This window comes from Parus major, chromosome 2 (genome assembly GCF_001522545.3).
Source record: "Parus major isolate Abel chromosome 2, Parus_major1.1, whole genome shotgun sequence".
NCBI lineage: Eukaryota > Metazoa > Chordata > Aves > Passeriformes > Paridae > Parus > Parus major.
The window spans coordinates 87978071-88004368 of record NC_031769.1 but is presented as its reverse complement, the minus strand read 5'-3'; the positions used below and the strand labels follow the sequence as shown (position 1 = coordinate 88004368).

Below are 26298 nucleotides of genomic sequence, written 5' to 3'. Positions count from 1 at the left end.
CAAACACATTTCTGTATTCTACCCTCATTTCTAGCTGCTTTTCAGTCTCTCACACTTTTTTTTACCTGAACATTATGAGATGACCCTTCATGCATATGTAAATTCTGTCAGAAACTCACTGAAGGATAACATACACTTACAGCTTCTGCATCCAGTCATCTTCATGGTTTCTGCCATATTTTGGTCTTCTCCACTGGTGCCCAAGCTGTTACATTTTTTTCTTCCTTACCTTAAGTTCAAAATTGAGCAAACCATCTGCATACCAGTGTCCTCTCCAAAATTCTTTCACTGGACTCGTACCAGCCTCTAGTTGCTTTGATTCTGACACCTTCTTACCTACATTAGCCCACCACTTCATTTAGGGTTAACTCTGATCAAAGGCCATGATCAAAGACTTCCTCTTTGTGCTGTTTAAACTAAGCCATATGGCTTTGCAACACAGCTTATCTAGTCTTGTTTGAACTGGTTGTGCACTTCCATGCACAGCAATCATTTCCAATCATAGTAAGAAATTCATGTGGATTTTCTGATGCACTAATGCCAAAGATCACATTACAGTTACCCCAGGCAGAGAAGCTGCCTGGTGCTTTGGAATAACTTTCATTGCTCCTCACTCATCCAGCAGTAAATACCTGGAAGAAGGTGGGCATGTTTTGCTTCTGGAGTATGAGTTTGGTGGAGTTTCTTCTTTTTCAAAACTTAATCATCTAAACAGAGCTCAAGCATGAAAAATGGTGCTGATAATTTGAGAAAAATATACCAAGAGCCTAAAACCTTCTTAATGAAGCTGCAGATATTGATAAATACAGGAGAGGACTTAAAACAATGTAATGGCCCTTTCAATCCAGGCAGAGAAAGCTACTTAGATGTCCTCTGACATAACCAGTAATTTTCACTAAATAGTTCATTTGGGTCTAGACATTACTAATTCACCCCCTCGCCTCTTTTTATTCTCAAAATAAAAATATGAACTAAATTTTAAATTTGAGCTGAATTCTGCAGAGATAGAAAGTGGGAAAAGTGTATTTTGTTTTACTTTAAAATGCCTAGAAACATTTTGATTGCAATAGAAAAATCCTTTCTGGAGTTACCCAACACTGCAATAGATTATAATAATTTATAGAAAGGCCACATCTGCAAAAAGAACCAAAAGTGAGAAATAGGACTGGAAACATAACCCTTGATGCACTTTGAGTGTTTTTACATCTGAAACTTAGACCATTAAATCACTGGATCAGAAATTATTATGCTGACTTCAGACCCTGTAGACTTTTCTTAGTTTTGGTGCTATAATTTTTTTTTTTTTAATCTCAAGACTGAAGTGCCATATGCTATATTCCCCTTCTGGAATTTAATTTTACAATAATGTACATATTATCTTTCCAATCTTTACAATTTCTATCTTGAAAATATAGTATTCAGAAAATACTAATGCATTCATGCAGCTTCCAGAACTCTAATAGCACGAGCACTAATGCATTGTAGTGTTACAGCTAAAACCTGGGCTAAAGAATCAAAATAAAATGTTTATAAATGCCATATATTAGACGGCCTGGTTTGTTATAAGGTAATAAACAGAAAAACTTGCATCTAGTCATTCGTGGTTGTTAAATAAGATTCTTTGTGACTTGCAAAAAAACTAGAACACAATGAAGAATTATCAGTGCATTCTCCACGGAAGTCATCTACATGTGTTTATTTAATAAACAGAAGATGGCTTTATTATACACATTTGATTTCCATATGCAATCGCCTCCTTATCTGTCACTTGTATCTAAGCAGGGTGCTTTATACAAATCTGAAAATGAAAAATTCAGAGCAGGGCACAGGAAACTCATTTAATGTCGAGTGCAGTCAAAATCAAGATTTCTTTATTTGTAGTAACAACGCTGTTAAATCAGAAAATTACTCTCCTTTTCTGCATGTCCTTCTTCCTTTACAATTCAGTTGTTTGATCATAAATTGTCGAGTGCAATGACTTGTCTCCTCCACTTTCCACACTGGTCGAGACAGATTAAAAACTCCGGCATACCACCAACCAGTCTCAGCATACCATTAGCATATATATGAGATTTGAGACATTTTCTAATATTCTCCAGCAGAACTCATCTGTCAGCCAGGTGATGAATTATAAAAACTCTTAGCTTGTTTAGAAAAGAGGGGGAGAGTGAGAGAGAGAAAGAGAGAGACAGAAGAGGAAAACATGATCCCTCCTTTCTTTTTCATTTTGCCCATCCATCCTTGCAGGTAGTCATACAAATAAACACTAACCTCAATAAAAGAGACACAGTGTGAGGCATTTAAATACACCAGCAGCAGAGCACAATTAAAGGCTCATGGAAGTAGATAAAATTAAGGAGTGATCAGCGATCTACATAAATAATTTTGAACACATTTTTTTCCACCTCATATTAACAAGGACTCATAAGGTGCATTACATGATCCACAGAACTCTCATAAGCTGGGAAAGCACAAGGACTGTGTAGAAAGTAGTGGAATAATTAAAATACAAAATCCATCCAAATTAGATAAGATTGTGATTTTTTTGCAATCACTCATGAGTTCAACAAGTTTTCATGCACATTCTCAAAATTTTGTGCATTCAACTAAAAAAAATTAGCATTCCTTTAATTAACCTGCTTCATTTTTTTTGCTGACTAGAAGGTGGAAATTCAACAATGACTTCTTGTGACTTAAATGAAGACACTTTGAGCACTATGAGTAGGAAAAAACAAATACATGATGTCACAAATAATGAATACTCCTTCAAATATGTAAGTAGATAATTACAGTTTATATTTGAAAAGTATCAAATTGCTACATGGATGCTTTATATTAAAGAAAGGTTAATGTCTATCATCATATTTTACACAATCATCAACTCCTAATACAATTTTTAGGTATATATAATAAATTGTATTTCCTGTGGACTCTTGGAACTAGAACTTTGAAAATAATTAGAATTTATTAGAATATTAAAATATTAAAACACAGACATATACTTTCCCACAAAAAAGATTCCAGGAATAAAGCTCTTCACAAGATCTGGGAAAATTTGGAAAATACCGTTTAAAAAGGGAAAAAGGAGTTCTTTTAAAATGTCATTTTATTTCATGACAGCATTTTTAATATATTAACATCTGAGTGTGACAAAAAAGTGAGTTTTCCATAATTTGAGAGGTAAAAAAATGGATTCAACATTTGTTTTCAAAATAACATTTTTGTTTAAAAATTAACTTACTCATAAAAATAAAGGAGAAAACATTTAGAAGGAATAAAATAAGGCATTTATTTTTCATGAGTTGCACTAAAAAAATAAAATTTATAACATATTCAAAGTATGTCACAGTGCAAGTATGACAAGACAAATTCTCTTAGAATTTAACTAGAAGTTCTATTAAGAAATATACAAGTGAAACAATGCATATAACTTGTTTTTTCCCCAGAAATGCATTTGAGATTTAGGGCACTACACATCAAGCTGGTATAGACTGGAATAAAGATATCATTATTTTTTAGGTTGGAATGTGTATACAAAAAGTGACAGATTTATGTTAGTAAACAATTTGATAGAATTTTGGGATAAAATTCTATTAACAATAGTATGGTATTTGTGTTAATATACATGTGTCAGAGGATAAAGGTTTTAGCCAGTAGAGTGATGACACATATGTGTGCATGAACTAAGAAATTTATGTACAAAAATTATCAGAACTATAAAAAAGCATGATTAAGAAATAGTTATTTGGAACTGATATTGAATGCCAATTAATCAATATTTTTCTGCTAAGCTGTGAAGCTTTTGAGAATACAAGTTAGCAGCTAGTGGGCTATTTTTCCAGTTGGAGCACTTGTTCCAAGTTTTAGTGATAAGCAAAGTTATCAAAATCATAATCTGTTTGGTTTCCATTTGCAGGTGTACACAATACCATTATTAATTCTTGCATTTAGAATGCTGAATTAATTTAAGGAACAGATGTGTAACTGGTCCTTTCTCTACATGACCGTCACTGTCTGGTTGCAGCACATCAGTATTTTTCAGGCAATTAATTTTGAAAATGATAAAATAATTTTTAAAAATTTGGACTCAGACCAATACTTTCCCCACCAAATACTTGCATTTACCATCAAAGAAAAGCAACAGCACGTTACTAGACACATTAATATTCATTAATTAATAAATATAAAGAAATATATATATATGTACAAACTATGCCTCAGAGCACAATAAGAGACATAGCACACAATGGTACTGTATTGCCAGGTTTCACTGAAGTCATAGAGAAGAAAGTGTGATGTGGACATCCAGGAGTTTCTTTGTCCATTTACACTGAATATATTCTGTGAAATTACCAGCACAAGAAACATTACACTGAGGTACCTCATCCTGATTTTCATTATGTTTTGGAGCTAAATCTAAGGCCCTTTAAGATTCTGAAAAAAACTCCTACTACACTAAAGAACAGGGTTCTAGGACTAAAAAAGATAGGTTTGGAAATCAAAACAGATGTTCTTGCAAGACGGCAAAGCCAGTGTTGTAGATTTAAATGATCCGGATAAGTTGCAAGCTGAAACTTTCAGAGATTTGCCAGCAAAACTTAGCAGTAAAAATCTGGTTAATATTAAAAGCAGAGATGCTTTTTCAACATAATCCTAAATGGATTTGTTGTATCTCATTTTCTTAAGCAGCTTCAGCGAAGAAGTAGAATGAGAAAAAGCGGCATGCTTTTACTGTCTCCACTACAGAAAACTATGTGGAAAAAAACCCCAAACCTGTAGGTCTAGATCAAGTTCCAGAAAACTCCTATTTTTAATTGATTATAATTAGCAATAGACTATCAAATAAGAATATGGAATCTAAACTGTCTTAACTTTGTAAACTCAGGCCCATCTGCTGGTCAAAGCTGAAACAAAGATCTCATGTTTATGCTTAAGGAAGCTTGAGTTCGGCTGTGCACCAGGCGTTAGAGTGTGTTAGGCGTTTCTTCTCCTAATACATCACAAAACTGTTTCTGAAAAAAAAAAATAAATAAATTCTGCTAATTTCAGTGTAGGTAATATATATTTAGTTATTTTTCCTTTACAAAAGTCAAGCAAATGGTTAATTCTTTATTGATCTGCTCTAGTATTCCCAGCTGTACAAGGAAAGAAGTGAAGAATAAAGCAGAGGCAGTTTCATTGTATGATATAATAAGCAAGATTATTGGCTGAAGAAGTCTTTTATCAATGCAAAATACGTGGAGGAAAAAATATCACAGAAATTATGTTATTGGCACATTGATAAATGACATGCCTACTTAACTGGGATCCCTGCCAAGGGACAGATCCAGTTTCATGCAGGGTTCCAGTCCCCCTTAACAGCACCAGCAGATAAAGTGGCAAGCAGTTTATTTTGTGGTGCTTGCAGATCTCTCCATATGTGGAACGGTAGGATAAATGTCCTTTAGTCATGCCATTATTGATCATTCTGGCATTAGTCTTACCAAGTCAAAGTCATCTAATATAGATGTTACACATGTTGCAATTGATTTAAATTTTTTAATTATTTGCCTGGCTGCTGCTTAAAATAATTTAAATAATCTCAACTTAGTGGAAATTAATATGTCATAATCAAGGTATTTGTTAATTATGGAAAGGTACATTTAAAATACGAAGAGAGTAACATCAGACACTTCCACTGATGCCACAGTGCTTTTACCCCATGTTAAAAACCCAGACACACTGGTGTTTTAGCTGAATTTCCCACTAAAGCCCTACACCATATTCTTATATTGGGCAGCTTCAATGACTCAGAGGAAACCTTACAAAACGTGGCTTTCTGACTAGATATTCTTCTATTTAGGAAGATTATTGATCCAGCTCCTCTCTAAACTATGCCATTTCCCACCTGGAACAGCTTAAAGAAGGAAGAATGCATATTTAAGACCACTTGTCTTTATAAGAAATTTATGATGATGGTGGAAAATGGAAAGGGACTGCATTTGCCATCAAAATCTCTTTAAAGCTGCCATTTCATAGTGAATTATCAAAAATAACCATTTCAACAGAACTTGCTGAATCAAATTCTCCTTTCCTTATGACCTCTTCTGCTGTTTGCTATTATCTTTCATTTTATCTCCTCTTTCCTTCTTTGTTTTTTTTGTTTCCTTTGGCCACTCAATAAACAGACCTTTGCACAACAAATGGATCCCCCATCTTCCCCTCCCAGGTGAATACTGTAACCACTAGGCTGTAAAATGTCTCTCTCTCAAACTACTCTAAGGACAGCAGTGTGGTTTTAATAGGAAAGGAGTAAAGTGATTCCAGTTCAGCCCCTCTGCAGGTGGAGTTGTAGATCTGAAGTCTTTCAGGCAGCCAGAGCTGGCTCAGACTTCTCAATAATGTCAGCAAAAATGAATTTTGCCTTCTGAATACTACCATGGGTGAGAGACACCCTTGCCATGGATTAGGATGCAAGGAGGAGGAGTGGCACCAGACTGAGTAGGACAATGGAGAACTCACAGATCCTGTGCAGATCCACAGATCCTGAGGCATTGCAGCACTGACTGGGTGTGAATCCCATCCAGAAGCAGAGCCTGCCTCACCACACTCACCTTTTCTGTAGCAACCCAGGCACAGTCATGGTGCTGCTCTACATAACTCCTTGCTTTGCCTACTTCTGAAGATAGCCCCATCAGCAGTGAAGGGCTTCCAATCCCACTTTCTTGAGCATGTTCAGAAACTGCTTTGCTAACTGTGAACTTCTCCAGCCAAATGCCAATAAAGTTATTAGCTCTCCCTGTATTTTCAGAAGAGTCTCATCCCAGCAGTCACTATCCAGTACCATCTTCAAACATTTCCTGCAGTCATATTTTTAAAGGATTCAGAATTTGATACAAGATCTACTTTCTTGCTTCCAGATGGTCTAAACTACTCTTATGGATCAAGCCTGGGAAAATTCTAATTAAATAAAAGGAGCCAAGATGCCTGGGAGCCAACATTCAGCAGATGAGCCGCAGTTTATAATCCCAGATTTTGATTCACAGGCTCAAATTAATTCTAGGTCTTTCTTTAGGTCCATTCATGTTTGGACAGCACAAAGTTTTACATGAACATCATCAATTGCCATACACACATTAAACAATTTACCTGTAGGTGCAAGTGCACTTAATACAGCACTAACAACATGTCACAAGATAACAGCACGTCACAAAAGAAAGTACATTTCTGTATAAGCTTTCTCTGATAAATCTTTTTGACCACACAGCCTATTCACTAAACCTGCATATGCAACAAAGAATGACTTAGGTTAACATAATGGTGAAATGGGGGCCCAACAACTGGAGCCTTATAATCTCCAAAAACACAACATAGTATAAGCTATCCTAATTGATATGAAGACTAATGCACCATGTTGAGGTGTAAAACAATGCCCAAATCCTTCTCTTTCCTGCTCCCTGCTTATATAAGATTAACACTTTGCAAAACTACTTGCAAAAGTCAAATTTTGAGAAAAGGCCCATGGATTTTTTAGACAGTTTTACATCCAAAAGACAGCATATCATCCTGTACTGAAAAATACAGGAATACCAAGACATCTAAACAAATAAGGTAAGTAGATATGATGATCAGCTTACCTTTATAACAGTCAGGGGTCTGCTATTCTGGCAAAATTTTTTTTGTTTTTTATTAATTTTTTTAATCATTCATCATTATTTTATTATTTTACTATATTGTCAGAACAATATTATTATATTATAATGGAAAAAGCATAAAGCAGGGTACAAAGATACAAATATAACAGTTAATTATCCACATTTCCATATAGCTTGTTTCAATGCATGCATTTAGTTATAACTACAGAACTGTTTAGACCTATTAAGAGTTAGAACACAAAACTAAGTTTTCTTAGATAAAAATAATGTTTTTTACAACATGTTTATTTTTTTAAGTTATATGAATTATTCCATGTATGTTCAAAACATAGTGACAGCTAGATATAGAAAAGTAATGTCTATTAAAAAAAAAAAAAAAAAAAAAAAACAAGAACAGAAAGATGTAATTTCTGGTAGACCTTGAAACAATCACCAGCTAGGACAGGACTCCATAACCTTCAGGTTTCAGGAGAGAATATCCCTGTAATTAAAATGGAACAGAGCTTGGGGAGTCAAGAAATTGCAGGAGAACAAAAACATCAGGCTAAAAGCAGTAAATCAAGAGCTGACTCCAGGGAGGAAGGGGTAGAACAAGTGGGGCTGGATAATGGGACAAAAATTCATAAGAGTTGGGCAGAGATGTGCAACTGGAAAGCACAGTAACACAGCAGGAGAACTGAGAGGAGCACCAAGCAGAAAATGTAACTTTTGTATTCCTCAGACCCAACTAAACTGCCTGGAGAATCAGGACCAGTAAGTACTGTCTTCTTTATTTTTTTTAATTCATGTTCCTAATGTACTAGAGGTCTTTGGAAACTACAGTAAAACAATTTTTCTATTATAAACTTAACAGTCATGGATACCCACTAAATACATTTTTCCAAAAAGACTGCATGGCTCAACTCTAAAGGCACATGAGACATTCTACTTTCATCCAAAGGGAGACAGTAACCACAGCACACACAAAAACATTTTACGATAGGTTAGTTCTGGATTTCATTTGTTAAATTCTGCCATTTGTTCTCTTCCTGGCTTATTTCCTGTGAAGAAAGATGACTTTAAAGGGTCACAGCTACCATATGTTTAAGTGAGGACTTTGGTCAGGGTAGAGGGAGTGTTTATGCCTATGTAAGGTCAGAAAAGCAATCTGTGGTTAAACATGTCAGATATACTGTCGGAAAAGGTCCAGCTACAATTTAGGGAATCAACACGCTTACATTTTTTAGGTTCAAACTGTGCTGCAAGATGCAGATCATATGAGTTCCACCTGAACTGAGATGAAGACTCAATAAATCTGTTAAATGTCTGCTCTCCAGCACAGTGTCTAGGGGTGCCTACAGTCAACTTATATCTCCATTTTGGATTATACTGTCTCCTAAGCACTGAGACAGTCATGCAAATGCATTACCTTTTTCTAAGATAACCCTAACACATATCTTAATCTGGGATGGGAGGTGGTTGAAGACACATCTAATTGTCTCTATTCCATCATGCACACATAGACCTTCCCTCAAGACACTCGGACAATGATGAATTCGGTCTAGCCGAGTGCTCAGTCACACACATAGTAAAATACCTTTCTCTTCCAGAAACTGAGTACCAGAAAATTCACTCAGCTAAAAGCTAAGGGACCAAAGTCCTAGATACTCCTGCAGCCTGCAGGAGTTGAAATCTCCTTGTTGAAAGCTCCCACTTTTCTGGGAAAGACCCTTTACCCCTGGAATATTTATTAGGCTTAGAACTGGTTTACCTTTCATCTTACCAGAAAAGGTGAGGGCAGTACCCAAATTACAGAAGCAGTAATACTCCATGTGCCATTGTCCCACATAGGCCAACATCCAACTTTAAGCATTCTTCATTCTTTTAATTCTTATCTCTTTATTGCCTGGGTAGATAGGGAGTCAGATAACTAGTTTATATCCTTGCTATGACCTTAGGTCTATGTTCATTCAGGTGCTATGTGTCTAATGGGGGACGTCTGATCCTGACCACGATTTCAACCTTGCTATGGTTTAAGCCCACTGCAGCAGCAGAAGAATGCTGGCAACCATTGCAGACACTGCAAAAAAAACACACAGCATATCAAATACAAATATGAAAAATTATAAAACACAAAAACCTGATGGTTGTGAAAGGGAAGATTAAAATTATTCAATGATTATAGTTGTTGCTAGTTCATTCCCAATATAGTAGTCTACTACTTCATCCTCATATATATCCTTTCTATAAACAATCAGAAAAAGCTTACCATGTGCTTGCAATAATAATGCTATCCAGAATGGCAGAAATCTCATTCTTAGCAAGAGAAGACGTAAAGTCAACATCTTTCAAGACCACCAAGGACCCCAGCTCTCTTCAGGTCTATTTGCTACTGGTAAATGCAAAATAATAAGAAGAAATAGTTGCATAAGTAAAGAAAATGTTGATAAAGTTCATTTATGAAGTTACATCAACAACATCTGCAGTAGCCATTTGACTCAGTCTACCTCTTCATAATGCACCTTAAAACAGTAAGCATGGTAAGAAGAGTGTTTCAGTGACAGCTATAGTAGACATTGTTTGCCCTTGGCAAGATCCTGTTCAGTACCCAATGTCACAATTTAGCTATAGGAGTTACTATCAAATAAAGTTTGTTCAGACTTTCATGAACCTAATCAAAGTGAAATCTAAATGATGTATTTAAATAATATGTTCTCTCCAACAAGTGAGAGTTCTACCCCTCATGTCTGCTTTCTGGTATATTATAGATATGAATATAAAGTAAGTGAAACTACACCTCACTGGAATCAGGACTACTAGTTTTACTCCCAGTAAAATTTGAGAGAATAGTGAAGGATGGCCAGATTGGTTATATTTACAAAGCTCTATCCTATGCTGTCACACAGAATTCTAACGGAATGAGAAGAAAGAATATGTTTCTTTGCACCATGCATCTATCAAATCAGTATGTACCAATTTATCTCTTTTTCTGTCATGATAAATTAAGCAAAAATTGTAAAATTCAGTTGGCAAATGAAATGGTCAGAAGACTGGCACTTGACTACACATGGTTGCAATCTGAATCTCACACTCTCCTCAAATGTGAAACTTTCTTATAAAAATGTTCTGTGACTATGGAAATGTATCTGCATTCTACCCGCTCCTGAGCCCATTAAGGTAACTGATAGACCTTAGATTACAGTGACTTGAAAAAAATTACTTTTTTAGTATAAAAAAAAGACATTCAGCAAATAGAAAAGAACAAAAACCTACCTTTTCAGTAAAAACAGAAGGCAACAGAAGCTTTGGAACAAGTGCTTGCCAATAGAAGGATTTCATGCTCTTGTTAATTAAAGGAACAAAGAAAAAAACAGTGCAGTAGGCTGTATCCTACATAACAGCTTCTACTAATAAAAAGTAATAGACAATTTCCTGCATTCAATTCTTTTGAATACTATTATACAAGGTAATAGAGTTTTGGAAATGGAAGTCCTAGCAGCCTGTCAGAAAGAGCTTTCTTCCACTTTTTTTTATTAAATGACTAAGTGCAGCAGTCTGTGTCCTATCTCTCCCTCTTGCATCTATTGGATTGTATTATTTTACATTTTGATTGAAATGATGTCACCAGCAGATAAAAGCCTGGCCCAGGCATTGTAATTGAATCAGCCTGAGTTGTTTATTCTAGTGATCTACAGCGATGCTTTCCTTGTCCTAACACAGAATACATAAAAGATCCCCTCTTGTTTAACATGCCACTGATTAGATCTATATATTTTTTTAGAAGAAGGAGAAATCAAATTGGGGGGTCGAGAGAGTAAGAACTGGAGTTTAGGGGGAAAATTGGAAAAAACAGATGAGAAGAGACACCATCTGCAAAACTTTCCATGTGTGACTGAAAGTTTAAACAAATAAATTTCACACGGCATCAGAACCAGATGCAAACAGATTTGATTGACAACATTTAAATAACAGTTAATGGGAACATCTACAATTTTTGGAAGGTTTTTCATGCTTAGGTCATAAATCAGACACGTTCAAGTTTTTATTTAAAAATATGTTAATCTTGAATATTTAAAATTATTTGGGGGTTTACTGCTCTAAAAATATGGTGTTTTGGATGTTAAATTATTGTTATTAACATGTTCTGTTTTCACTTAAAGCATCTTACATTTAAAAAAGAGTAATAATAACTTTCCATTTTACAAATTGTTTCTGAAGTTGCTTTCTTTGTTAATTATTTTAAGAGAAAGTCTGTCTTTTATGCTAATTGCTGTTTCTTTGGTTTTTGTAGTTGCCCCTCACACGTGCCCCTGCCCCCTCTCTACCCGCCCCAAAAAGCTTCAGTCAAATAAAGTCAAATAAATAGTCAAATTTCACTATTTTATGTATGTCATGCGCATACCTTCACACAAAACTTCCTCAACAGCAATTTCGCTGGTGGTAGGGGTGGTTTTCTGTTTTTGGTTTGGTTTGGGATTTTTTTACTTCTGGGTCTTTCCTTAAAATAAAGTACAATCATATGAGGCTTAGTAGTAGTGCCAAGATGAAAATAAGCCAAGCCCATCAGGCAATTTCCAGAACTGTTTTCTACTTTAAATCTATGTTTTTAATTGTTTGCCTCAAGTCTGAAACTGGGAGCTTATTTAATTTGCTGTCTGTATGAGAAGGAAACCAAGATGTAATTTGAGAAAGTATTTAAGAGATAAATATATATTTTTGAATGCAAATAAAAAACTATTCACAAGTACAATTAATAAAATATTATAATGGAAATGGCTATTAGAGATATTAGTGAAAATTTTAATTTTGCTAACTCTTTATAATCCATTTTTTAATGTGGGAAACATTTCTAACAAGACTGTTTTCCACGTGTGAAAATTTAAGCTAGCAAAAAGGGTTTTTTAAAGGAAAATAAAAATCCATCTACAATCTCTCTATATAGCTTAATTCACTGATATTTCCTGAAAATTTGCTACAATGTATAAATAAAAAACACATTTCCCATACCATTTACAGTCTATTTAGCACACCTAATAACTGAATTATAAAATTCACTTCATAACAACTGCATAACAAAAGGACCTTTGAGACCTTCATTTTTTTGTAAATCATTTATTGTTCTGAAGGTATCAGTATTTGAAAGCATTTGTAAAATGTGCTTATTAATATTTCTAGTCAGTGATGAACTCAGAGGTTCCACAAGATGCACTATCCACATTAATTGATATGTTTGCAGTATCTTGTAATGAATGTATTTTGGCTGAAGTTAACCCTTTAATTTGGGTTGATTAGATCGAGTTGGGTAACACTCTTTGCAGTTATCTTGGTTTCCAATACTGCTACTCACTGTGAAAGCACTCATTCATAAAAGCAAAACTGAAATAAAGAAGAAATTAATTCAGCTCTGTAATTAATAATTTTAAAATAAACTCAATGCTTTATTTATATATATAAATGTGTATCACAGTTGGCCTTATATCATAGAGACATACTGTTCTGTGACCAAATAGAGAGACCCAGACTCACCAAAGCAGCAATCCATATTCAGTCCCCAGAGCTGGTTAAATATAATTTGCATCACAGAGGTTACACATTTGGTCTCTGGGAAAAAAAAAAAAAAAAAAAAAAAAAGTAGGCAATGTTGATTTAGCCTCCCTTCAATACTCCCCAGCAGCTGCCTCAGGGAATACCACTCAGAGGAGCATCCCAATATGCCATGCTTTTTCTCACCATCACATTACTTTCTTGTTAAAGCATAAACGGTTGGAAAAGGCAAATTGATTTCAACAAAGGAAAACCATTGTGAACATGAGCTCCAGTATTCAATCCCCCTAAACATGAACAGAGATTTATTTATAATTCACATATGCAGAATTAATTTTTTAATAGCAATTTTCATGATTTTTGGAGTTTCTACTGTGAATTCCTCTGATGTCTGGAGGTCTGGCAAACATCCTGATACCATCAGTGGGATTCCCTATTTTAATGGGAGTGGTTTCAGACACTGCCAGCAGAAAGGTGTGAAGGAAAAAGAAAAGCCTGTAACTTCCATTTATTGTTTGTAGACATTTCCTTTCATTATTTGTAGACAGTATCTTATGAGAGGCTTTCCTTGTGAGATTTGCAGCCACAAGCACATTTGATAAACCAGTTAAGGAGTTGTGCAATCTGATCAAAATCAAATTAAACTTTCAAACCTATTAAAGCTTGAAAAAAGAAATGTAAGCTGGCGAAACATAACACCAAGAAGTGAAAAAAGTGACCACAAAACAGACAGCCAAACAGTCAGAAATGCAGCAAGACACGAGAGAGATGATGCATGGCTGCTTGCTGGATTTAAATAATTTCATATTAAAAGACACTCAGATCCCAGTATTAATGATGTTTAAGCTGGAAGATAGACCCTACACACTTCCTTCCTCCAGTGCTCTAAGCATTTGGAAGTCATCTCTATGACCAACAACAAGATCACATACGAGAGTAATTTGTTGGGGTTTATGGGTTGGGACAGCAAAACTGAGGTTCAGAACAACATAGGTTTCACGTTAAATAATGTGCTTTAAAATCCTGAAAAAAAAAACCCTTTTTTTTTTTTCCTTTCTTTAACTCATTCTTTAACTCATTTATTTATACACTTAACTCAGCTTCTATTGGTAGAGACATTACTTATATTTCAGGACTGTCTTAAATCACAAAACTAGGCTTGAATACAAAATAAAATGACAAGCAAGATGCTGAAATTTCAAGTATATCATGTCCCTAACCAAGGCATGTAATACAGGAAGAAATAGGGTGTTCATGATAAGAAATAAGTTTCCTCGATCAATTGTCTTATTTTGCATAGAAACAATACATCACAACTTAAATCCAACTCTTGCTAAAGCAACTCAAGTAAGAGACCAGGTTTTCAAAAATGCTGTGCCCCAGACTGCACAGACTGCCCTGAAGTCAATTACTTAGAAAGATAATTGACTTTCCAATGATAGTACCAATATACTATCATGCTGTTGAAAATTCTGAGCCAGACAATGTGAATAACCGCCAAGATAGCCAAGTACACATAGGTCCTTCTGCTTTTTCTCAAAACTGATGCTTCAGCTTTGTTTTGTCTTTTCTTTAAAAAAAATAATTAGTAGTAGCAGCTATGCAGCTACTTCAGAAAATCAAAAAGAACCCCAAAAAACTGTGACAATCTTGCATTAAGGAACAGTAAGAAAATCCATAAAAATAAAGATGTTAGTGTCAGTCTTTAAGGGGATTATTATCCACTAGAACAAATGTAGAGATATTAATAATTCTTTGGCTATATATATGCATCTATATACACACACAGGAACACACACATCAGAAAAGCATAGGGTTCAATTTCCTTCTATATTATTTATGAAAATATCTAAAACCTGATTAATTGCATTGAACAAAATGTGATTTTTTCATAAAATATACTGCAGCTGAGAGAAAATGTGTCTGTGTAGCATATTTTTTCATCCAAAATGTGCATATTTAAAAAAAAAAAGTTTACATGTCATCCTGTTCCATCTTTGCATGTACTTGCTCTTTATCTCTAAAGCAGCATACATTCCATATGAGAGAGGGGGTTGCCATGGTATCTGCACTTTAAAAAATTGAATAGCAGATCTAAAAGAAGCATAAAATCGATTTAACAAGTTGTCATGTAAGTTACCCTGGCCCATAAGGATGAAGTCTATGCACCTATTTCTACATATAATATGTTTATTAAAGAAAAAAACAAAAAACAAAAAACAAACCAAAAACAAGCCCTCCCCAAAACAAGAAGTACAGTTGTAATTTTTTCAGTCACAGAACTAAATACACTTCTCAATAGGCTGGTCTCATCAACTTACAAATCATTTGGGCATGCATGTGGATTTTCAATCTCTTTTTTTCCTTTTCTCTTTAAAAATATAACAAAACACATAAGAAGTAAAGAAATAACTCTAAGCAGTGATTTTAATACAAAAGACAAAACGCTGATGTATAATCTGAGACAAAAATAAACCCTACTTAAAAAATAATTTATTAACTTTTTACTCATTCTAAAGAAAAGACATTTCAATGAACACCTTGAAAACGGGCACATTCCTTTCTCTTTTTTTAACTACTCAGAAGAGAATGCTTCATAACTCTTACTTCTGGACTTCTTTTAAGGCACAGGCACAAGATAGTCACATTTCTTGTGCCCAGTCTGCCGGGGAAGAGTTCTTGCCCAGTTTCATAGGAAAATTAAAGAAACTGTGGTTTACCTCCGTCTGTTGGTTGGTTGGTTGGGTTTTGTTTGTTTAATTTGTTTTGTTTTCTAAAGAGAGAAATATGAATGGAAGAGAATAGGTGGAAGATGATAGCTTTTTCCAACATTACATCCTCTCAACTCCCCTGCAGAATAGGTTACCACCAACTCATTGAGTAAACCCCGCACAGAATCATTACCTCTACCAAACATCCTCCTTGGAGCAGTACAGCCTTTGGGGAAAGGTCAATGTTACCTAGCAACTAAGAGCCAGTGCTTTTTAATAAATTAACCCCTTCATATGAGCTTTGGTGACATCTCAAATCACAAAACAACAGTGGACGTTTAATTTTCATTTTAATGGGTTCAGCTGTAGAAAGTTGCCTGACAGAATCATGCCCGAACCCAGAAATTCTTTTAAGGATTGGATTTGTTCAATGGAATACATAATCCTAGCTATGCTCAAATAGAATTATGCTGATCTCCTGTAAACCCATACAAAAATAAATGGCTGCTTCACAGAGAGTTTCAGAATTTTGTATGCCAAGTTTCCACCTTTGTGGCCCCAGAACAGGACAGTCCTAAAACAAAGCCAAGGTTGATGTTCAAGACAAAGTCTCCAGAGAAGCCACAGATGCTGCTCCTGCTGCAAGGTGGGAGTGCAGTCTTATTGACTTGCTCTCCACTTTGAATCTTACTTTGAATGTAAATCCCATACTGAAATAGGACATGAATATGACCAGAAATAGGAGAGGCTCTTTGGCTCAAGGAGCCCAAATAGCTGACATTCTACGGATTATAGAGTTCAAGGTAAATGCCAGAACTGTCAAATAGGGGAAGTATGAGTCAGTGTTAGGGAATCCAGTCAGAAACTGTGCTAAGAGTAACTAAGAAGGGAACAACCTCTTTACCTGATTATTTACTTATATCCAAGGACTCAGTCATGGCCAATTGTTTGGCTAGGTTTGCTCTCTCTCAGTGAAGTACCTCTACATCAACAAACTAGCTCCCAAATTTATATACAGCTCACCTACCTACTGGCATGTGCAATCTGAGGAATTTGGATTCTCCCAGATACATCTCTCTATGCCACGAGGCACCAGAAGAAGAAGCATAAGAAAGCTCCAAGAGATCCAATGGTTGAAGAACCATTACTGCAGGCTCTGTCAAAACGACAAATGTGCATCTTTTAAAACACAGCCATTATCTGCACTACTCTGTTTTTCTCAGAGAGATTAAGATAGAAACATTTTTTTAAAATTGGATGAGAAGTTGTGTTAGCTCTTCTTGCTTCTTACAACGTAGCAAATATTTACTTAGTTTTGTTAAGGCAAGCTTATGTTCTAAATACTTTGCGTGGAAAATGAGAAAAACATCCACCTATCTAGAAGACAGCCATATTCACAAAACACCTAAAATATTCTACTGGATTTAAATCCAATCTCTTAACCAAAAAGTTCCCAGCCTCTGTCTAAGTCTTTAGCCTAATTTATGGTACATAAATACAGTCTTGTCCACTTATTCTCTAGCCAGCAGTAAAACCCACTTGGCTTTTAATCATAGTTCTGCCTCAGTGAGAAAAATGTCTAGTTACCTAAATAAAGAGTTAAGATCTTTTCATTACATGAGTTCATAAAACCAGGTTTATCTCCATGTCTCACAATGTTTTGCAAAAGTATGTATGCAAGAGTAAAAATACATTTCAGACAGAAGAGCCAATTGTATCAATTTTGCACACTCCGTTTTATGCTTTATGTGCTTTCGCAGGAAGTCCAAGCTAAAGTTTATGAAACAAATTTATAGAATTCTCTCTCTTCTTTTTTGAAGGAAATGTAGGATGTTACCCAACACTGTGACTTCAAGAATACATCTAAACTCAACCCTCCCCCACAAACATGTCAAACCTATGATAAAATTTGTAAAAGATGGCAACCCTGACTGACATGGATAAAAGGAATGCATTATTCTAGAAAAAGAAGTGCCTTTCTCATAAGTAGAATTTCATATTTTATCCATATTCTTCTGAGTCTCTCTGCATTTTTTATTACTTTGGACTCAACTGTTTATATTAATGCCCTCATCTTTCTACCAGCTCAGAACAATTTATATTGTATCTAGTAAGGCATTAAGTATTTCAAATTACTCCATCCAACACATGTTAGACATAACAGGTTTGCCAGCAAAGGACTGTCCATTTGGCTACTGTATTATGCCCTTCTTCAAGTCTCTTAGTCTTCACTGTTTCTTAATAACCTAATTAATTTTAGGTCACGCACATTCCTCATCACCATCCTGCATCTTCTGCAGGAATAAAACATATGGAGTACCAGTAGAACCACCATAACTAATGTCAGGATTTTCTTCTTAAGACGTTTGATAAATTGTCTAAACATATATGTGCTTTGAGTTACAGGACTCATTAAAAAATAATCCTTTTTTAAGGCTGAGAACCATAATTAGATCAGGATTCGTGTCTGTCAAGTTGCCTTTTTTATATCACTAGATTAGGAATTTAATACATAATACATAATAGACCCCAGGCCTTCTCCAGAGCTACTTTGGGTTGGATCCACAAAGAAGGTAAGGGTAGAATTTATTTCAACTAATCTTTGAGTCCTACAAAGTAGTTATCAACATCTGAACTATACATTCGTTATTTTTTTATATTCAGTGGATAAAAAGGCATTTCTGGGATACAGATCACCTCCTCAAAAGGTAGGTGCCTCAGCTGGGTGAGAGAAGGGCACCCATGAAGTGTTTTAACTGTTCACTAGCTGAAAAAGGGATTCTAGATGACTATCCCAGGTCTGGAAGAACAAATCTGAAGTGAAGTGGAATCAGCCACATCCCAAGGGCTCAGATGTGCCTACCTGCAGATCATTCTCTGGACAGTGTCAGTGACTGCTTTGGTCTTAAGACAACAGCTGTGTCTAACTTCTAGGTCTAACAGGAATCAAATATGAGATTATCTTTTCCATACTTCATATATTAATTGGGTTCTGTTTTGCTAAGTCTTCCAAATATGAGATCAAGCCAACATGAAAGTCACCAGCTGAAGTACTGCACAGGTCCTAATCCTACTGCTCATTCTAAAGAAAACATAAAATATTTCCAGAAGATAAAATTCAGTTAACTTTTTTAGAGAAACAGAGCATGTATACACATATAATATTTAAATACACACACACTCACAGACATATATATACCCACATATATGTGAATTAAGTCGATACAGGAAGAAAATGGGCACAGAATCAAAGTCAGAAATAGAAGAATTAAGCACACAAACCTTTGACACTGGGGTGTTAAAGTACTATTTGCATGCAGACCTTCCCACCTTTAGTTGAAATCCTACCACAAAAAATTTGATGACATTTTCATGAAGTTCAATTTTTTTAAGTAATTTATCCTTAAATATCCTAGCTGCAATTTGCAATGTTTTGGTATTTTTCCCTGCTTACCGACTTCCCTATAGTTTAGATTTTGTGCTTCTGGCTTTTTTTCTCACTCTCCCATCTCAGTGTTGTGACTTCTGTCTTATTCTGTGTCCTTCTCGGAGCAGGCTGGACAAACAGAAATAACAAGAAAATTTTGAAAGCAGAAAAGAACAATTAAAAATACGTATCACAAGCAATTCCTTTAAACTAGTTCTTGTGAAAATGCTGATTATGCATAACAAGCTCTTTGTGTAGAAGTATAAGGTCTCAAGAATGTCTCCTACACTGAAAAGGAACAAAAGATTACTGAGCTGCTAAAATACCACTGTGAACCTGCTGTTTTGTTCTGAGAGCTTACATCCTAATTATAGCATTTTTCTTTTTTCTTTATTTAAGAGTCTTTTTTATCACAGTGCAGACCGGACATAAACATTCCTTTGGATCCTGTGTGTAAATAATGAAAACATAAAAACTATGGATTTTTCCCCTATCAAGCAGGTTAATAGTTTAATTGTATACGGTTATTCTTACATTAAAAGCTGCATACCTGGCAAGCTTTATCGGGTAACAGGGACTTTTAAATGTGCCAATGTTTCTACAGAAGTAACGCGGGTCAATTGCAAAAGGGATAACCATAATGATTAAATCATTAAAATTTTGTCTATGCTTCACAGAGCATAGAGAAAATTAACTTCCCACCAACCTCATTTTTCTGCTGAACATGAAATAATGATTTTCTGCCAGTATAATTACAAAGCTAACATCTGATAGAGTCAGCATCCAGGGGGGATTATCACATGCATGAGTATTAGACCTCATTACCAGCTTGACTGCAAAATTATTACATCTTGTAATTGGATGGTGAGATTTATATACAGATTGGCTGGGTTCTCTGTAAGATTGTAATTACAAGCTTCGTTGGTTCGCTACTTATCACACGGTGCAGGAGGAGGCAAAAACAAGCAGAGGAAAGACCATTTCATTAAGCCATAACCCTATCAAGGGAGGAGCACTGTAACATCCCTGTATTTATTAGGCCAAACAGAGCTGTTTGCAGAAGGGGAGGCCATTTATTACCGCCTGACAAATGGGATTTCATTTATTTAACCTCAGTGATCTATTTCAGTAAAATGTACAAACGAGCCATCCATTTTATGATTCCGGAGTCAACGCCTCAATTATCTAAAGGCTAACTGACTGTTAAAGCACCCATCTGCTAGGATGAATTCATTGATTTAATTTGCTTCATGTTACTGAATGATTCTTAGCAGACAGGGAGGGGATGGAAGGGGAAGGGAAGAAGGGAAGGAAGCAAGGGGGCGGCTGGTGGTTTAGGAGAATGCATTGGAGTGATTCAGCACGCCGGTGTCTGTCTGCGTGTCTGTGCGCGCGCACCCCGGGTTTTTTTTTTTCAGTCTTTCAGCACAATAGAAGAAGGAGATCAATAGCAGCTTAAATTTTATGAGACAAGGAGTTAAGTTGTTCAGCTCGAGCCAAAACACCTTTGTTCTACCATAACAAGTAATCTCTGTGGCGGAATTAATATTGACAAGCTGGCTTCTTTGTAGCTAATTTTGTGGGTGCCTGAGCCAATCGGGAGCCTTGCAGTAATAGAGTTGTTATTAGAGTTCATTATAAAAGCTGTGGATCAATGGCTACACTGGGAGGGAGAGGACATGCTGCAGCAGAATGCATATGTATGCTCAAGGAAATGAAATCCTTTTAATGTCCTTGTAATAATTTATTCTATAGTTCTCTTTGACTTAAAAAAAAAAAAAAAAAAGTCTTTCAGAAACAAAATTAAAAATGTTCCCTTGTGAGGCTTTTAATTTTATCATAACACTAAAACTGATAGGAAGTAAAGCAGGATTTCAGGGGTGGGCAAATTCAGGGAGACCTCGTTACCCAACTCTGAGTTCTATTAGAACCGGATTTTGTCTGCAAAATACCACCACTCCCATTTTATCCAAATCATGCAGGCTGGTTTGTTGAAAGGTTATGCTGCTATGTGCGTAGCACTGATATCTTTTAAAACACCCCTTTTCTCCATCCTCCCTAAACCCTCTGTCTCATTAAATCTGATTTTTACTTTTTTTCCTTTGATGGGGTGTCATTTTGCAGAAAATGTCTTTACACTCAAGGAAAAGAAGTCACAAATAGCATGCTAAAGCTTTTTTTCCATTTTTCTGGGAAGGAATGACCTGTATGTGAGTGAGTTAGCACTTTCAGGAAGCTGACAAGGAGTTCACAGAGCAGAGCTCTTTGTAAAAGGTTGCCTCTTGCAGCTGTAAAAGGGCCCTCCTTGATGTAAGTGTTCCCAGAGTAATAATCCATTTCTCTTGTGTCAGGCACAAGCTCATGCTATAATCTTTCCCACAAGCTCCAAATCAGTACAAGAAAGCTGTTTACTGGACAATTTTCCCTACATCTCAATGTTAAATGATACTGCATTAAAATGTGAGAATATCACACTCTAAGAAAGGCAGGAGGATCAAAGGGAACCCTCACAGTGAGTGAGTTGAAACAAATTAGCATCTTTTGGTCATGGTTTCCAAGATATAAAAATATGGCATTTCAGGGCCATAAGTTGTTTGCTTTGCTTTCTCTCCTTTATTTCACTATAAAAAATAGCCATTTATTTTTTCCATCTCCCTATGCTTGTCTCTGCCAAAAAAATTGAATCACTTTCAATTGATGCAATTAGACGGGGTAAGTCCCTTGTGTAGACACTGTTGTTTCAATTCCAGCAGATATCATTAAGTCAATATAAGAGACTCTTCCACAAAAATAAGGCCATCAAGTATAAGCACTGTTTAGTCTTTCAGGTTTGAGGGTTGTTTTTTTTTTTCAATTACCACATTTTTCTCAAGGATTGACAAAAAACAATCATTTCAATTTTCTTTTTTTTTTTTCCTTCTCTCCAGACATCTGTCTTAAAATAAATAAACTAACTTAAAAATTGCTGCTATTTGGTACAGTAACAGAAAATATTTTGTGAGCAAAAACCACTGAAAGCTTGCCATTGCATTTACCATCCTGTTTATCTCCCATTTTCTCCTCCCAGCTAGAAGAAAGTAGAGGCACAGTGTCTGGAACCAGTGACAGGAGGCGTAGAAAATGAGGGAAAAGTACAGAATTCAGGTACTGTAAAAAGCCAGAAATCTTGGGAAGCACAAATTTTTGTTAATTAGAACATTTTGAATTAGGCAATTTCTTTCTTTTTCTGTAATACAAACCCCATGCAGCTGTACAGGTAGGGGGCTAACTGCTGGAAAGCAGCTTTGCAGAGAAGTTCTGGGGTTCTGGTGAACAACAAGCTGTCCATGAGCCAGCAGTGTGCTCTGGGGGACAGGAATGATATCCTGGGGGTTATTAGGAAGAGCAATGCCATCAGGTTGAAGTAGGTGATCCTGCCCCTCTACTCAGTCCGGATGAGGCCCCATCTGGAGTGCTGTATCCAGTTTGAAAGGGTGACAAATATGGTGAGGGGACTGGAGCATGTCTATTACAGGGAAAAGGTAGAGAGAGCTGGGCTTGTTCACAGCCTCAGAAAGAGCAGACTGAGAGGAGACCTCATCAACATTTAAGTATCTGAAGGAAGGGGATGCAGGATTGATCCAGCCTCTTCTTGGTGGTGCTGAGCAATAGGCTAAGAGGCAAAGGGCAGAAACTGATGCACAGGAAGATCCATCTGAATATGAGAAAATACTTCTTTACTGTGCTGGTGACTCTGAACTGGAACAGATTGCCCAGAGAGGTTGTGGAGTCTCTGGAGATACTCAAGAACCACCTGGACACAATCCTGTGCCATTTGCTCTAGGATGGCCCTGCTTGAATAGGGAGGCTGGACCAGATGACCCACCACGGTCCCTTTCCACCATACCTGTTCTGTGCTTCTGTAATGATAAGCTTAAATTTCAGAATTTGAACTAAATATACCTTGACTGGAATTTTACTTTGAAAAAGACTGAAAGGGGAAGTAAGTAGGACATATTCCTTTTACCCCTAGTTCAAATAAATAATTTTTTCAGTCACCCTCCGTTGATTTCCTCTTTTCTGCATGACAGCTAATTTCTAATAGTGAAAGAATATCAAAAGAAACTTACCTGTGATTTTTATGGCTTGTCCTGCCATTCTCTGACATTCACATCCATCCCAGGATCTTTCTGAGGGATCCTTCTGAACCCCAGTCTTGATGATTTCATCATTCTCTTATTTTTTCAGCATGGAAAGTCTTTAAGAAAAGGGAGAAAGAGAATTGGTAAATGTATCTCAGAGGTCTAAAGGAGTTTCCAGAGAAATAAAATTATTGCAAAATGAGCAAGATCCTGCAACAATAATGACAAAAAAATATCAAAAAACTTTTCAGCCACATGAAAGAAATGTACAGTCAGATCACAATGAGATTGACACTGATATTATGAGCAATATGGATCTGGCTCAAAAATTAAATTACCATCCTTATAAAAAAAAAAGGAGATATAATACCATCCTTAGATGTAAGAGCAAGACAGCCAGTGGAAATGCAAAGCAGAATTTCCCCTAATAAATTAAGACTTATTAGATCAATATATATTCTGGTAGACCACTCTTTTTTTAGTATACTGCTGTAAGCACTCCATGGTCAGACCAGTCAAGAACAGCTGACCTATCAGAAGCCCACTACAGCAATTGCAAAATTAGTATTATGATTTCTCACATGCATCTGCCTTTAGTAATATATTTTTAAGGCCTCCAGCCAGACCTTCTTAGTGTTGATCGGAAGTGCCTTAGAACACAGAATTTCTTCTCGCAACATCTTTTGAGACACTCCATGTCAGTGTAACACAAGCATAGAAATCATAACAAATTGTCTTTAGTTCTCCATTCCCTTTCTACCAGATTTCACTTCTCTGAATCACAATTAGTCACTCCTTTTTTTTTTAATTCTTATTATGATTATTCTCCTACTTTACCCTTTTTAAAGTTTGGAAATTACTCTCTTCTGCTTGATGGAGCAGAGAAGGTCTCTTTTGCCTTGAATCCTTGATCACTGACTTTGAAAGTTACTTTTATGTATGACTGCAGCCCACCGTAATTTCTAGTAACGTATCTGCAGCTGAAATCCCTCCAGCACCAAGATCAGTCTCTAATTCTCCTTGATATCAATGGAGAGAGAGTTTCATGATGCAGATTCGATGCTCTGTCACAGCACTTGCTCCAACAATTTCACTGTGCCACTCCAGATTTACACTACACTAGAAGCAAAGAACAATCAGACCACTGTGGTAAATAGGTAATTCGTAGCAGAGACTTTCTTTGCCACACATTTATCCTTAGTGGAGATGAAATAAATCGTGAAGTTGTATTTGCTAAGCTCTCTTGTCACTAGAAGAAATGCAGAAACATTTAAGCTGCTGTTCTAACTGGATATCCCATAATAATACTATTAATACAGCAACAACCTTAGAACTGTATACTTTTTGAGTCCTCAAATGCAATTGTAATTTCTTTCTTTGGAGTTTCTGCTTGCTTTCTGAAAATATTTGAACAGCAGGGGAAGCCATTCATTAGAACACACATTGTCCAGCCTTACTGCTCACAATTAACACAGGCAATAAACCACTGAATACAGCTGTGTGTTGCATATGCAGCTACAGTAAAAGACATCTATTTTTCAAGTTTCAAAGCCACTTGTCCTTTCACCCTACACCTCAAAACAGGCCTAAGGTAGGAATGTATTGCAGAATAAATACAGGCCCCAGAGCATGCTATTCTTTAGTAAAATATGTGCTGTAATGAGGTAACACTGCACCTCTAATAGTTTACCATATCATGAAGGCCTACAGTTATCTTAATCTGAAGTCTGTCCAGCCTAGTCTTATCTATTCATTCAGTTATTTTTTATTTACATATTTTCAATACAACTCAATTGTCCATAAACAAAAAAATAGATGTTCAGTGCCAGTTAGTCAATGTTATTTCAATGCAAGGGCCAATATTTCCACTAACTTTCATAAGAACAGCATACATGATGAGATTTTTGAAAAAGCTGGTTTTCTCTTTTACGAACTCCATGCAGTAAGATACAAAGCATTTCACAAATTAAATACGTCCACAACTCAGAAAAGACATTTGCCAGGGGAAAAAAAGAATCAAACAATGTAGTCATGGTAACCTGTAATTAAAGATCAGAACCAAAAGCTTATCACAAAACTGGTATCTACAATACACACATTCTTTCTCATCCTATTAGAAATAAATTCTAGAGAAAAGCAGTATCCAAAACCAGTTTTCTTTCCATCAAATGTGTGTCAAAGAGTTCCTTTGTAGCACATAGGGATAGCACGAGCTGAGCCAAAGAGACACCAAACTGGGATGTGTGTTGATAGCTCTAAGGAAATTTTCTGAAAAGGCATATTTATTGAATGAGCTTAGGAAGGCATCAAACTATGAAGTAGAGTAGAGTACCAGATGTCTCTGAATAAGTCTTTAAAAGCAAACATAGCAGAAAACTCTGACTGGGTGAGATGAAATCACATGGCAGCCCAGGTTGAAAGGCCTTTGAAAGATCACCTTAACATCTTATAAAAAAGGGAACCTAGATGAGATTTGTTAATAACCTTCCCATTTGTGTCTTGAATACCTGCAGTGATGAGGACTCACGCCCTTAGGAAAATTGTTTAAGTGATTGATTGTTCTCACTCTGAAAATTTTCTTTCTCATGTCAAGATGAAACCTATCCTGGAACCTGTTGCCCTTTGTCATCCCCATATTACTCCTTATGAAAATAAAGCCTCCATCCTCTTTGTAGTCACCTTTCAAGTACAGGAAGATGGTGATGAGATCCCCTGTGAGACTTTTCTTCTCCAGAGTGAAAATACCTCTTTCCTTCAGCTTTTTTCTCATAAGGCATTTTCTCCAAATGTTTGATCATTTTCATGGCTTCCTTTGGTGATGAGACTGAATATTTGTGTTATCACTTACTCTGCCTCAAAGCCAGAAAAAGTAGTTAGAAGTA

General features: G+C 36.0%; 1 long non-coding RNA gene across 1 annotated transcript; it reads right to left on the bottom strand.

The window, feature by feature from the left end:
* Positions 1-13138: 13138 nt before the first annotated feature.
* On the bottom strand, positions 13139-23526 carry LOC107214857. Its single transcript, XR_004500202.1, has 4 exons — positions 23405-23526; positions 19323-19424; positions 16896-17024; positions 13139-13214 (listed from the first exon to the last, which is right to left on the bottom strand). It is a non-coding gene; the product is annotated as an uncharacterized LOC107214857 (long non-coding RNA).
* Positions 23527-26298: the final 2772 nt, after the last annotated feature.